Here is a 15,234-nt window from a genome sequence, read left to right as displayed (position 1 = left end):
CAAAAGCGAGACCAACTGAAGAAGTCGGTACGTCGGCAGATGTTGTGCCTAGAGTTGGTGAGTTTTACCCATAATCTGTTTTAAATTTTTGATTACCACTCCATTATACTCATTGCGATTCTCTTGTTTGCAGAATATTCTCCCAAGGAACCTCTTAACTTGGACCCGAAGTTTTCTGAGGTTTTAGTTGAAAAAGCATCTGATGTAGCGGGTACGTCAATGACTGTTATTCCTGAATCAACCTTGGTCATGCAGTAGGCTATACTAACATCCTTGGGTGAACAAAGTCATGCTGAAGGCTCTTCCGTCGAACTCGGTATGCTTCAGCTCGTTGTCATGTATGTATATATATGTTCTGTACTGACTTCTTTGCTCTCATCGCAGTTCCTTCATCATTATCAAATCATATCCAATCTTTGTTGGCAGACGAGGATCCGGATAAGGCTGTCATTTGCTCTGATCTCCAAGGCTTCATCTCCTTTTTGAACGTTATGATCGATCGCATTCTCTTCAAAGGATCGTATTTTGAGAATTTTAAGAAACCCCTTGAGCATTATATATCAGGAATCAGAGAGGAAGGATATAATGAGTTAGCCGATTCGATCAATGCTAATTTGGTCGACTTGAAGCAACATGTTGAACATCTGAAGGCTCTTCGTACCAAAGGTGTACCCTCCTATATTGCTTCTCACATGGACTCCAGGTTGCAAGCGTGGCGTGATTCTCAAAAATCCGCTAACTTCGAACTCCAAAAGCTAAGAGCCCGCAGTCATCAGCTTAGGGTAAGTGTCGCCAAAAGGACACAGGCCAAGGTCGACCGGTATCGGGACTTAGAGTTGAGTCGAGCCGAGATAGCTCGCTTGGAAGAGCAACTTGCGAAAGCCAAGGGTGCTCATGAAATTTTGGAGTCTGATTTGGCAGAGATAGCTCAATCTGAAGAAAACTTGTTTCAGCAACTGAATCTTCAGGATAAGATACTTGCTGAAAAGGAACAAGAGGTCGCCGAACTTCAAAGTGTTGACGAAGAAGCTTTCAAAATTAAATTGACGGCTGAGCTTGAACAGGCTTATGCAATAGAGCTTTCGAAACTTGAAGATCAAATTCATCAATATAAACTTTTGTAATTGGAGAACATATATTTTTGTAGCTTTGTTTGAACACTCTTGATCAATATATTGAATCTTTTTGCTCATTGAGATTTTATTATGATTACTCATTCTTGTTTTAGAATAAATAACCATAATACTTATAGGATTTTTGGCAAATCCTCAGCCATCAACGGATTTGATATACCTTTACCGACTACCGTTTGAGTCGGGCTAGTATGCGAATTATCTAAGTCCGTTTCACATATAACGTTGGGCTAAAAGAATTGAACTCTTTTAGACTTTGAACTATAATATTAAATATGTAGGCTACATGTGTTAGATGTAGGCTTATCTCTAATATGGGATTGAGATAATGTCCCCCATGCATGAGCGACATGGATTTTAAAATGTAATTAGGTTGTATTTCCTATATAGGACAACGAACCCGATATTATAAAGAAAGAATTGAGTATTCTATCTTTCAACCTCTTGTTTGCTGGTAGAGATAAACCCTAGAATCGGATAGGAATAATTTTATATTCCATCTCCTGGTCTCTTATTTGTTGGTAGAGATGAACCCAGAATCGGATAGGAATAACTTTATATTCCATCTTCTGGTCTCTTGTTTGTTGGTAGAGATAAACCCAAAATCGGAAAGGAAGAATTTTATATTATATCTCCTAGTCTCTTGTTTGTTGGTAGAGATAAACCCAAAATCGGAGAGGAAGAATTTTATATTCTATCTCCTATTGCAAAAGAAACTCAAAGTGGGATCTCTACTTAGAGAATCTGGACTGGTTTGAATAATCTTAACTGTCATAAGGTTTGATTATTCAATTCAAAAGTGGATCTTTCGTTCACAAAACGAATCGAAAGGAGATTTTAGTTATGGTCCTAACTGTAGTAAGATTTGACCAAGTAAGAGTTTTGAGACGATCCTAACTGTAGGAAGGTTTGATCGCTCGATTTGTGGGCCTCTCGTTCATTGAAGGAATCGAGAGGGGATTTTGGCTTTGGTCCTGACTGTTTAAAGGTTTGACCAAATGAGGGTTTGAGACGATCCTAACTGTTTAAAGGTTTGATCGTTCAGTTTGTGGACCTCTCGTTCATAAAAGGAATCGAGAGGGGATTTTGGTTTTGGTCCTAACTGTTTAAAGGTTTGACCAAGTGAGCATTGGGAGTTTAAATGATTTTAATCCATGACAGATTTTGGTGTACCCTTCGTCGATCGATTTGATCGGTGAGGGGTTTTGTGAGGAAAGATTAACTATTTACAGATTTGAATCTCATCTCAACAAAAGCTGTAAAAGAACTTTATGATAATCAAAAACATATTATTTGAAAGATCAGTTTCATATTTAGAACAATTAACTGATCTCGGGTTATCCCGAAATATCCTATACAGGATTCTCTAGGAACTTCCCATTTTGCATAGGTTATCCTGAACGTATTACGGGTAATATTTTTTCAGGAACTTCCCATTTATTGGCATCATTAATTTATTGCCATCATGGATAATCAGGCAGTAAGCACCGTTTGAATAGACTGTTTCTATTACAAACGGTCCTTCCCATTTGGGTTCAAAATTTTCTTTCTTCTTGGAGTTAAGGATCATAGGCCGTCTTTCAGCTAGGACCAAATCTCCTTCTTTAAAACTCCGTTGTCGAACCTTTTTGTCGAAAGCTCGGGAAATTCTGGCTTGATAGAACTCAATATGCTGTTGAGCTTCTAAGCGCTTTTCGTCGAGCATCTCGAGTTCTTTGAGACGTTTCTGATGTTGTTCTTCGGTTGTCATCTGGGTTGCGAGAGCAATCCGAAGAGATGAAATTTGTATTTCTAATGGAAGAACGGTTTCACATCCATATACCAACGAATACGGGGTCGCTCCCGTCGGTGTACGTACTGTGGTACGATAGGCCCATAGAGCCACGACAAGCTTGTCATCCCAATTTCGTTTATTAGTTTTCACGAGTTTTGACAAGAGATTTATGATTGTTTTATTGAAGGCTTCAGCCAATTCATTTGCTGTGGGATTGTAAGCCGTCGACGAAATGTCCTGAATTTTGAACTTCTCGCAAAACCTGATGAAGGTGTTGCTGACGAATTGAGGACCGTTGTCATGTATGATTCGTCTTGGGACACCATGCCGGTAGATGATATGGTGTTTGATGAATGCAATGACGTTACTTGTTTTAACTTCTCTTAGTAGAATCGCTTCAGCCCATTTAGAGAAGTAGTCGGTAATTGCTAGGATGAACCGATCACCTTTGACTGATGGGGGATTTATAGGACCAACAATATCCATTCTCCAGGTCTCAAACGGCCATGACGTTGCTGATGGGTGTAGATGCTCTGGAGGCTGGTGCATATAATTTGCATATAATTGACATACTTGACATCGTCGGGCGTAGTCAACTGCATCCTTTACCATAGTTGGCCAATAATATCCAATTCTCCTAAGTCGGTCGCAGAGTTTAGGACCGGGTTGATGTGCACCACATGTCCCATCATGCGCCTCTTTGAGTGCTTGTTCTGCTTCCTTATTGGATAGACAACGGAGTAATAGACCGTCGTACGATCGTCGGTACAACATTTGTGATTCAGCATTGTAGTAAAATCTCGGTGCTCTCCGTCGAATCGAATCCCTTTCTTTCACGTCTTCAGGTAAGATACCGTGTAGGACATAATCAATAATAGGGAAACGCTAATCTCGAACTTCGGGTTCAACTCTTGTTGAATATGCTTCTTTGGCAACCGAATCGTAGATAGGAACAATAAGTTGGTGAGTTCTCACTGTAATTAATTGTTCTGTCTCAGGAGGCTGAGCCAAAGATACCGACAATGCCGCCAATGCGTCTGTGTATGTATTTTGGAGACGCGGAATGTATTCGATGAAAAATTCTTCAAACGAGTTTGCCATCTCAATGGCCACCTGGTGGTATGGAATCAGGTCTCGATTTCTGACTTCATACTCTCCTCGAATCTGATTAACTACCAATTAAGAATCTCCAAAAGCTTCAAGGTATTCGACCCCAGTTCTTTGGCGAAATTAAGTCCGATTATTAATGCATTGTATTCAGCCACGTTATTAGAGCATGGCTCAGTTAGTGAATATGCTCTAGGCAAGATGTGCTTTTCCGGGGAAACTAAAACGACCCCCACTCCTGAGGAGATTTTAGAACATCCGGGCGCGCTCGCCACGTTGGTTGCTCGGGAAGCCCCATCGAAGTATAATTGCCACACTCGTTGATGTGAGGTGACATTAACTTCGTGGGTTTCATCGGGCAGATCGTCGTACAACTCCACTACATCTTTCGTAGGGTTTTTCACCAAAAGATCGCAAATAGCTCGTCCCTTAACTGATTTTTGTTGCTTGAAGTACAGATCATATTGCGATAATAGTAGAGCCCATCTGGCTAAACGCCAATTCATGGAGGCCAGTTGGGTCATGAATACCCGGATTGGGTTTATGTTGGAAATGACATAAATCATCTGTCCAACCAAATAATGTCGCATTTTTTGGATTGCGAATACCAAGGCGAGGCATTCCTTCTTAATCATCGGATAACGAGACTCAGCTCCTACCAATGTACGACTCAGATAATACACAGCTTGTTCGTGACCGTTATCGTCGTCTTGTGCGAGTAATGCACTCAACGAATGGCTCGTCGCTTTGACATAAATAAAAAACGGTCTCCCTAATTTCGGTGCAATGAAAATAGGTGGATTCGTCTGATATTTCTTAATATCTCCGAATGCCTTTTGGCATGCTTCATCCCAAACAAACGGCACGCCTTTCTTCGTGAGTTTAGAGAACGGTTGACATTTTTCAGATAGATTTGATATAAACCGACGGATATATGCCAATCGACCTTGCAACCCTCTGAGTTCTTTAAGATTCCTCGGGGGTTGTAATTCATGTATCGCCTTAACCTTATCAGGATCGATATGAATACCTTTTGTGGTGATGACGAATCCAAGAAATTTACCGCTGGACATTCCAAGGAATGATTTAGTCGGATTCATCTTTAACTGGTGAGTCCTCATGAGATCAAACATCGTCTTCAAATCTTTAATGTGGTCGTTTTTATCACGGCTCTTAACGACCAGATCATCAACGTAGCATTCAACGGTCTTCCGAAGGTGCTCTTGAAAGATCTTCGTCATTGCTCATTGATACATAGCACCAGCATTCTTCAAACCAAAAGGCATAACAGTGTAACAGAAGACGCCAAGGGGTGTTCTGAATGATGTATGCTTTTCATCGTCCGGGTGCATTTTGATCTGATTATACCCAGAAAATCCATCCATAAACGACATTCTCTCGAATTCGCATGTGTTGTCAATAATGACATCTGTAATTGGTAGAGGAAAATCATCTTTAGGACAGGCTGTATTTAGATCTCTAAAGTCGATGCAGATTCTGATCTTTCCGTTCTTTTTAAGAACTGGAACGATATTGGCCAACCATTCAGGATGTTGTTATTCTCTGATAAAACCCGAATCAATTAGTTTCTTGACTTCAGCTTCTATTGCTTCCATAATTTGTGGACGAAACCGTCTTTGTTGTTGTTTGATAGGTTTAACATCCGGTTTAATATTAAGGCTATGCATTGCTACATCTGGGTCGAGTCCCGGCATATCTTCGTAGTTCCAGGTAAAAACGTCAATATACTCTCTAATGAGGGCGATTAATTCCTCTTTCTCATCTGGTGGAAGGTCATCGCTAATAAATATATGTTTCGGATTACTTTCATCACCCATATTAACTTGGATTACTCTATCCTCAGTAGGAGGTTCCCTTTGCTCAAATTGATCACCGTATTGGATATTCATGTAATGCATCCAGGGGTCTTCCCAAGTGGGTAACTGATCATCTCCTTCTGTCGTGGCAGGATCAATTGTCGCCATGTTCGACATTAGAGTCTTGAATCTTTCTCCAATGCTCACATCAGAATCCCAGGTCGAGGCATCGGACGAATATCCACTTTTATTTATTAGCCGACTAATGATCTGCTGGCAATATTTATCATCAGATGACGAAACATAACCTAGACCCCTTTTATAGCTGTAATAATTATCAGGTCTTCCTTTTGGTACGTAGGCAGGACGGGGTGGAACCCTGACACCTTGACCAAAATGAAGTCCTTCACCGAGTGAGAGGTCATAGCCTTGGCTCGTCATGTAACCATTCGCTTGTGAACTGTACCGAGAGAAATGTCGCCCGGGTCCTTCATCATCCGAATTAGTGTCTAAGAAAAGATCTGGGGTAGGGGATGGTTTCCCTTTCCCGAAAACTATTTCTTTTTCACCCCCTGTCTTTGCGGGTAGGAGCATAGTTGTTCCGACTGAACTTCAGATATGTTCCGTCGTCGTGCAAGACGAACGAAGTGGCATGTGTAGACTAGGGTCGACATACAATTCTTGCATTACATCATCGAGACAACGCGAGTACTCTAAATCATTGTTTATTATTTCATCGGCAAGCTGACAGTTATAACTTTCATCCGACGAATTACCACCGTCAAGATCAATTACAAGAGGTTCAATGTCATTTAGCACAAGACATTCACTATAATCGAGCCCAGCTTCGGTATCAGCTTCTTCTCTGCTGTCCGTACCATGGGCCGATGGTTCAGTATCAGATTCAGTACCATAAAGAAGGGAGTCAGTAAAGTAGTTTTCTAACCCCTTGAATGGTTGCTTATCTGCGACCACCGTCTTGACCTCATCATTAGTGTCAACATATTTCAGACACTGATGGAGGGTAGAGGGAACTATAAGATTACTGTGGATCCATGAGCGACCCAACAGTAAATTATAGGAAGTCTCGGCATCAATTACATAGCTGGTGACTTCAGACTTCAAGTCTCCGAGCTGACACTTCACCCGAATTTTTCCCAACGGTCTTGACCCACTAGTATTGAATCCATAGATGACAGTTCCTATGGAGGCTAGCTTGCTGGCGGGAATTCCGAGGTGGTACATCAACCGAAGTGGCATGATGCTAACAGCGGAACCCGGATTAACTTGAATCTGGTTGACAACGCTCGAGCCAATATATCCGGTGAAATATAGAGGCCTATCATGTTTCGAATTTCTGACTTTCATATCTTCTTTTGTGAAAGCGATGCATGGAAATTTCGTGGCTGCCGGATTGCAATGCTGAATCGACGACTCTGACTCTTTGGGAGTTGGCTTAATCTGAGTAAGGAATACCTTAGAATTAGCCAAGGCTTCTTGTAACGCTTCTTTGGTATCTTTCGAGAGGCGCAGTAACTCGTATAGCATAATCCTTACTGGGATATTAGCTAGCTGAGCCATAACGTCGAAACGATATGGTGCGTTCGAGCTTTCCAGTTTGTCTCGTCCAATCGGTCGATTGAAACGAGACTGCTTCGGAATTTGAACTTCTTTATGTTGGGGTTCCTTTTCTTTTTGTTTAGCCGGTTGTTGCAGCTTCCCAGTAGCTATAGGAGGAGTTGCAACTACCCCCCAGCTCCGTAAGAGTTTTAGTATTTGGGTTAGAGGTTTTAGGATATTTATAATGGTATTCATTCCCACCTCTTGTAGCGAAAGATTCTTGCTCTTCTTCAGAAAACGGTAAAGCTGGAATCTCTTCGTCATTCTTCTCAGGAATTGCTGAGGCTCCATAACAGGACTTCTCTTTTCCCTTGCCGTTTAATTTCTTCTTCGATGTGGATGTCGTCCACTGTTCGTCTTCAAGCAAATCCGGATGAACCCAAAGGATTTTGCCGTTGGGGGTTGTGTGAGATACAAGCCCTTTTTGGCGCTGTCCATGAGGGTCATCGTTGATGGTCTGCATCTTGACCTTTGATACTGGTTCGGCTTGAAACCAGGATAAAGGAACCGATCCGAAGCTAATAGACACTGCATTTGCACCTACTTTCTTCTTCTTTGGTTTCGGTGTTACGATTCCAACATCAATTAAGGTTTGTATTTTGTCTTTCAAGACATAACACGCCTTAGTGGGATGGTGGACCCTTCGGTGATATGCACAATACTTCAGATCATTCGTTTTCTTCGCTTCTTCTTGGTTTGTGACCGGTGGAAGTTTGATCTTGTTGTTATCCAGCAGGTATTTGAAGATGATCGGAACTTCGTCATCCTTAAAAAAGTACTCCTTCAGGAATTTAGGCTCTGAGGCCTTAAACTGCTTCGGAGGCTGTTGATTCTGATTCGGCGTCAATTGGAAAGATGACTGTTGTGGTTGTTGTTGTGGCTGTTGTGATATTTTATGCGCATCAATAGTGGCCCCGGACCCTCTTCCTCTGCCTCGAGAGTTAAAGTTCTATTTTTGAGTATTAGCTGGTGGCTGACCCCTCTCCAAGTTTCTTCTCTTGAGAAAGCATTCAGCTTGCTCACCTCTTACTTTCAACTCTTTCCAAGTTTTAGAAGGCACAACCCCCATGACTTCTAACACATCCAGCGACAAGTTATTGTGACATGTCTGTAGGATAAACTCTTCTGTGAGTGGATCTCAGCAGTTTACTACTTTGTTCCGGAACCGTTTGACGAAGACATCAACTAACTCCATATCCTTCTGCTTCTCGTCCAACAAGGTACCAATAGAAACCTCGGTGTCGTCGTTAAAGAAATTAGTGAGGAATAATCCTTCCATATCTTCCCAGCTAGTGATGCTCCCGGGTTTGAGACGTCAGTACCAATCAAAGGCAGGCCCGCGAAGGGTTCCTACGAATGACCGGACCATCAAGGCTTCGTTTCCGGATATTACGCCAAGATGTGACTTAAAATAGATCAAGTGCTGAGTTGGTGAAGCCCTACCATCAAAAGGAGTAAAGTTAATCAAATTAAACTTTGGGGGATAAGGAATCAGATCCCACTCCCTCGGGTACGGGTATGGAATGCTCGTTTTCTTTACTTCTTGGGCCGTCATCAGAGCATTGACCTTGCTCTCAAGATCTTGCATCTTCTTGTCCTCTTCCTCACTCTTCTTCAAGTAGATTTGAGGAGGTTGAGTGGATGATTTGGTCGGACCACTTCCGGAATTGTCTTTATCCAGAGGATGGTTAGCAAAGATAGTCTCATCTTCTTCATTATCCACCTCAGCTATACGTACAGGTATAACATTACGCTGGCTGGATTCTGCCTTTTGGCTAGATTCCGGTTGATGTTGCTGAGCCTGCAAATCTCGCATCTGCTGCTTGGTCAACTCCATCTCGGTTTTGATTTCGGCTTTAATTTCCTCGCGTTGTTTAGCTAACGCTTCTTGCAGTATTTGAGCCAATTGATCTGGCGTGATCGCGGATGATTCTCTGACTCGTCCAACACTGGACATGGTATCATCCGACGCAACAGCAGAACAAGTATCTGACAGTTCCTCCTCCGAAGGTAACCCATCGTGCATTCTCTTGTAGTCTCGACGTCGACTGGCTCTTCTTTGTAACCGCGACATTCTTTGAGATAGACCCCGCTCAACACTCCCTTCCGGAGAGAAATCAGGATCAGGGTTGACTAATTGTTGCTTTCCTCTGTCGGTCATGTTAATAGTGACCTCAGGGAATTCATCTCGCCGAATTGCAGGTTTCTTCTTGTTGAAGCGCCTCATTTTAGGTTTTGACGCTTCAGTGGAAAGCCTTTGAAATACGAAGACTCTTGTTGAATCAGTTTTAGAGCAACCGCATTCTGTCAATACTGCTTTAATAAGCCTCTCGCAAGCACAATGAGACTCATCTTCTCGGGTAACTCTTTTTCTTGAGTTATTATTTTGATAGTACAGCTCATCGTTATTGTGATTTGAGCAACCTATCTTTTGTTTTTGAACTTTGTTAACATGCATAGGACGACTAATTGTCGCCTCTGGGCGATCCAAGGTTAAATTCTTAAATCCACCCCCTTGCGGGCATGGAGTCTTCATTGGTCCTAAACGAGAGTGAATTGGTATTTTCTCGTTTCAGACTTGTTCAGTTCTGACAGGAGGGTATTTACGGCCCCCTGCATAAGAAACCATCAAAGGTTTATTTGCTGGATCCAAGTGTTCTTTAATTAGGGATTTACCTCGATCATTAGCCAAAGGACCGAGGCGATCCGCCATTGTGACCTTAAACTTCGACAGGTCGGGACTGATCCAGGGTTTCACTGATGATGCGGTAGACGAACCCGGAATGGATGTCTGCAGCGTCTTCGGAATCCAAATTTTACGGTTTCTTGGTGGTTCTTCAGACATTACTTCTTTCTTCTTTTGTTGACGAAGGGCACGAGCGTGAGCAGCCTTTGCCTGACGCTTCTGTATACGCTCTTTAAGGGTCGAACGGGCTCTTTTGACGAGAGTCCATTCTTCCGTCGTAAGCTGTGCAGAAATATGGTTAGTTTACCGCTAAGGCAATTGGACCACCTTATGCTTTCTCGACTCTAGGTCCGCATAATAATGGACCCCGTCGGTTTGTTGCATGGCCTTAGCCAATTGACGAGCACGGCGCTGACGTTGTCTCTGACGAGCTCTCTTTGTCAGCACTGGTAAATTATGATCTAATGACTCCTTAATTGGTGCGTAGTCACTTGGATCAGAGATGTTGTAGGCAGATCCCTTAGCAACGATCGGGCAAGAACCTTCGCCTGCGGCCTCCATCGGAGTTGAAGGCTGGATGGCTTTCTTGGAATATGAAACCTTCCTATACTTACGAGGCGAGGAAGGTTTTGAGGATGAGGACGACAAGTATTCTTTGAATTTTGCCTAATCGAATTCATATTCGATCTCTTCATTAACCATGATCTTGATCGGTTGCGACACTACGGCCTCGGCAGCGAGGCCGCTGGCTCCCACTGTGGTCGCCAGTTTGTTTTCGTCAAAAGTTGATTTTGTTATAAAATTCATTATATCTTCAGTCGATTACAACAAATTTGAAGGAGAGAGTCTTTTTATAAGACTTCTTTTATACAACAAAATAAAAATTACAACTCTTGAGAAAATAACACAAAAAATCGTCTATCGATTCTTGTTTTGTGGGACTTTGCCTGTGCCGGGAGCGCTTTGACTCGTGGACCACCAAATCACAGATCGTGAGGAGTTTAGTGATTCTTCCTTCGTTTATCAAAGTGAGAATTTGAAACGAAAATCTTATCAAAGTAAGACAATCGTTCTTCTTAAGATCAAGTCAAAGCTCGAATCTCAAGGAATCACACAAAGAACTTGAATTTCACTGTTCTCTCTGCTCTCTCTCTGCTCGATAAAAATGCTCGATCCTCATCAGTAGTGACCCTAGGGGGGTATTTATAGCCTCTGGGACACGTAACTGAAGAACACAACAAAACAAACACGTTAAGGCTGCGAGACAGTGTTTACTGTCTCGGCGGCCAAGACAGTGTTTGCTGTCTCGGCCTGCGAGACAGTATTCAAACTCCGTTATTTTGGCAGTTGTTCACGTGATTTTCGCCCACAATGTTTTCCACGTCCTTTGGCAGTTAATGGACACGTGTGCGGTGGTTATTAAGGTGGTTTCTGACCATTTCAAAGCTATCTCGCTAGCGAGACAGTAAACTCTGTCTTGCTGGCGAGACAGTAAACACTATCTCGCTGGCGAAACAGTTCATATCTGCCTTGATTTCTTTTCTAAGACATTATGAGGTTCATTCTTGTGACTTTTGGATGATCTTCTCTATGTTTGGATATCTATTAGCATTTTTTAATGCCTACACCTACGCATGCCGCTCCACCAAAAATGTCTCTTCAGGTCCTTATACATTTTGGTTGTGCCTAGATGCGCTATGTACCTGGTGCGATGTGCCTCATCAAATACAGCTTCTCTTTGTTTAACGTGGGTTCTTGGTAGCGAAAGGATGCTTCCCTTGATGCTTGAGTCGAGATTACTTCCCGTTGACGATCAGGACAAGATTGCTAAAGTTTCTCACGTTCGTTAGCTGGTTAGAATCGTAGTTCGAACTCTGGATTTGTACGTAGAAACTCTAATCTCTGATGCTTCTTGAAGTCCAAGTCGAAAATCTCCAACCCTTATTCATGTAGCCATCCATGGTTATTTATAGGGTTTAAGCACGTAACCGACGTGCTAAGATCACGGGTAGAGGGGCGTAACTACCTTCTCCAAATCAGCGCACACGGTAACGTGCTCCTGATTATTAGCCCACGTGGCTGACTAAGTCTTCGGACCCGTTACAACTAAATCTCACGTGGACAACGAACCTCATCTTTAATTGAAATGGGGTTCGTCATATAAGACGAGCCTCGATACGCAGTGAGGTTCGTCTTACAAAGTGTACTTTATAGTAAATAAGCTTCTTCTGACGAATTTTGTCTTCACTATCTTCATCTGACGAATTTCATCTTCATCAACGAACTTCGTCTTCGATAGCTGGGTCCAACTGTGTCCAAAACCTGGTGACTTTCCCTTAGACGAACCTCATCTTCACTGACGAGCTTCAAGTCCAACGATGAGCTTTATATTCACTGATAAACCTCATCTTTCGAAGATGAATGTCGAACCTCGTTTTTAATGATGAGCTTCACTGTTTGTTGTTGAGTTTTACTACTCGACGACCTACGTTCTTGAGGTTGATCTTCACTAAACTATGAGCCTCGTCTCTGATTGAGATGAGGTTCATTTTCCTGACCATCCTTCTCATATTTTGAAATTTGGCATTTTAAATGTCTACAAAACCCTCTTCAAAGTTTTCAGACTTGAATTGGGTTGTATGTAGTCTGAAACACTTTGAATACCTATAAGCGTCTTGAATTTACAGAGTTTATCTGACGAACTTAGTTTGTCATGAACTTCGTCTTTACTACAAGGTTCAACATGGATATTATCCTAAAGTTCATTCTGGAGTTTGTCCCTCTATACGAGCTTTGTCAGAATAACAGTCATCTGACAGCTTGTGGTATCGTCAGCAATGTTGTTACACACCTTTTCTAGACCTAATAAATGATTGTCAGCTGGTGTTTAGAGATCTTCGTGAATCTCGTCTGCAGATCTTTGTTTTCAGCGAAAGTCATTTCCATTGTCGATTCTATTAAAACTTCAGTCATTTATAGAAAATTATAATGAAAATAAGCAAAAATAAAAATCGTTTATCGATTCTTGTTTTGTGGGACTTTACCTGTGCCGGGAGTGCTTTGGCTCGTGGACCACCAAATCACAGATCGTGAGGGGTTTAATGATTCTTCCTTTGTTTATCGAAGTGAGAATTTGAAACGAAGATCTTATCAAAGTAAGACGATCGTTCTTCGTAAGATCAAGTCAAAGCTCAAATCTCAAGGAATCACACAAAGAACTGTTTTGTCTGCTCTCTGCGCTCTGAATCACTCGATAAAATGCTCGATCCTCGTCAGTAGTGACCCTAGGGGGGTATTTATAGCCTCTGGGACACGTAACTGAAGAACACAACAAAACAAACACGTTAAGGCTGCGAGACAGTGTTTACTGTCTCGGCGACCGAGATAGTGTTTGCTGTCTCGGCCTGCGAGACAGTAAATACTCTCTCGGAAAAGGCAATTTCCTGGTAGTTTTTTATGTAACTGCTGTCCTACATTTCAAACTCCGTTATTTTGACAGTTGTTCACGTGATTTTTGCCCATAATGTTTTCCACGTCCTTTGGCAGTTAATGGACACGTGTGCGGTGGTTATTAAGGTGGTTTCTGACCATTTCAAAGCTATCTCGCTAGCGAGACAGTAAACTCTGTCTTGCTGGCGAGACAGTAAACACTATCTCGCTGGCGAAACAGTTCATATCTGCCTTGATTTCTTTTCTAAGACATTATGAGGTTCATTCTTGTGACTTTTGGATGATCTTCTCTATGTTTGGATATCTATTAGCATTTTTTAATGCCTACACCTACGCATGCCGCTCCACCAAAAATGTCTCTTCAGGTCCTTATACATTTTGGTTGTGCCTAGATGCGCTATGTACCTGGTGCGATGTGCCTCATCAAATAATTCCTTCTTCAACTACAGAATATCTGCACCACTAATCGACCTTTCATTCGAAGACCCCATCCGATCCGATAGTCCAATCCACCTTGGGCTCTTTGGAAATCTCCCCTTTTCAAGTTTGAATCTAAGAGTCCTCCGCCTAAACACTGATCACTCTATTAGTCCACGACAGATGTACGGCTAAAGCTCCCAAAAATGCGCTGCTCCCACCAATCTCTGGCCTAAAGTTAAATTGACTAAGAGTGAGAAGATCTCGATACAACGAGAACCTCAAAGCTGCAAGCTCGTGATGACGCTTCCTACTCAACGCGTCTGCCATAACGTTCGCCTTCCCTGGATGGTACTGAAGCGCGAACTTGTAATCCTTAATGAACTTGACCCATCGCCGCTGCCTCTGAGTGAGTTCCTTCTGAGAGAGAAAATACTTCAGACTCTGATGGTCGGTGAATAACTCGAACTGGACCCCATAAAAATATTGTCTCCATGTCGTGAAGACTACTGCTGCCAACTCCAAGTCATGTGTGGGATAAGTCTGCTCATGAGTCCTCAACTATCATGATATGTAAGCCACTACTCTCTGGGTCTGCATCAAAATGCCTCCTAGACCTGATAACAATGCACCCGTGTAGACAACAAAGGTCTTGTCACTGCTAGGGATGATCAACACTCGTGCCATAGTTAACTTGGTCTTTAAGGTCTCCAATGCTTTCTGACACTCTGGTCCCCAAACAAATTGAACACCCTTCTTCGTAAGGCGTGTCAACAGAGTAGCAATCTTGGAAAAGTCCTGGATGAACTTCTTGTAATAGCCGTCAAGTCCTAAAAAGCTAAGAATCTCTACAATGGTCTTCGGCGGCTCCCAATCCAAAACTGCCTCCACTTTGGCTGGATCAACTGCAATGCCCTCCTTGCTAATGACACGACCCAAAAATTTAACCTCTAATAGCCAAAACTTGCTAAACTTAGCATACAACTGGTGCTCCCGCAAAGTCTGCAATACCAGACGAAGATGTGCTCATGCTCGGCCTTCGATCTCGAATAAATGAGGATGTCATTGATGAAAACAATCACAAAGTGGTCCAAGTATGGATGAAAAACCTGGTTCATCAAATCCATGAATACTACGGGTGCATTGGTTAGCTCAAATGGCATAACAAAAAACTCAAAAGACTCATATCGAGTCAGAAAGATGGTCTTGGGAATATCTATCTCCTGAATC

The sequence above is a fragment of the Asparagus officinalis genome, chromosome 3 (assembly GCF_001876935.1).
Source record: "Asparagus officinalis chromosome 3, Aspof.V1, whole genome shotgun sequence".
In the NCBI taxonomy this organism is placed as follows: domain Eukaryota; kingdom Viridiplantae; phylum Streptophyta; class Magnoliopsida; order Asparagales; family Asparagaceae; genus Asparagus; species Asparagus officinalis.
Note: the sequence above shows the minus strand (reverse complement) of the source record.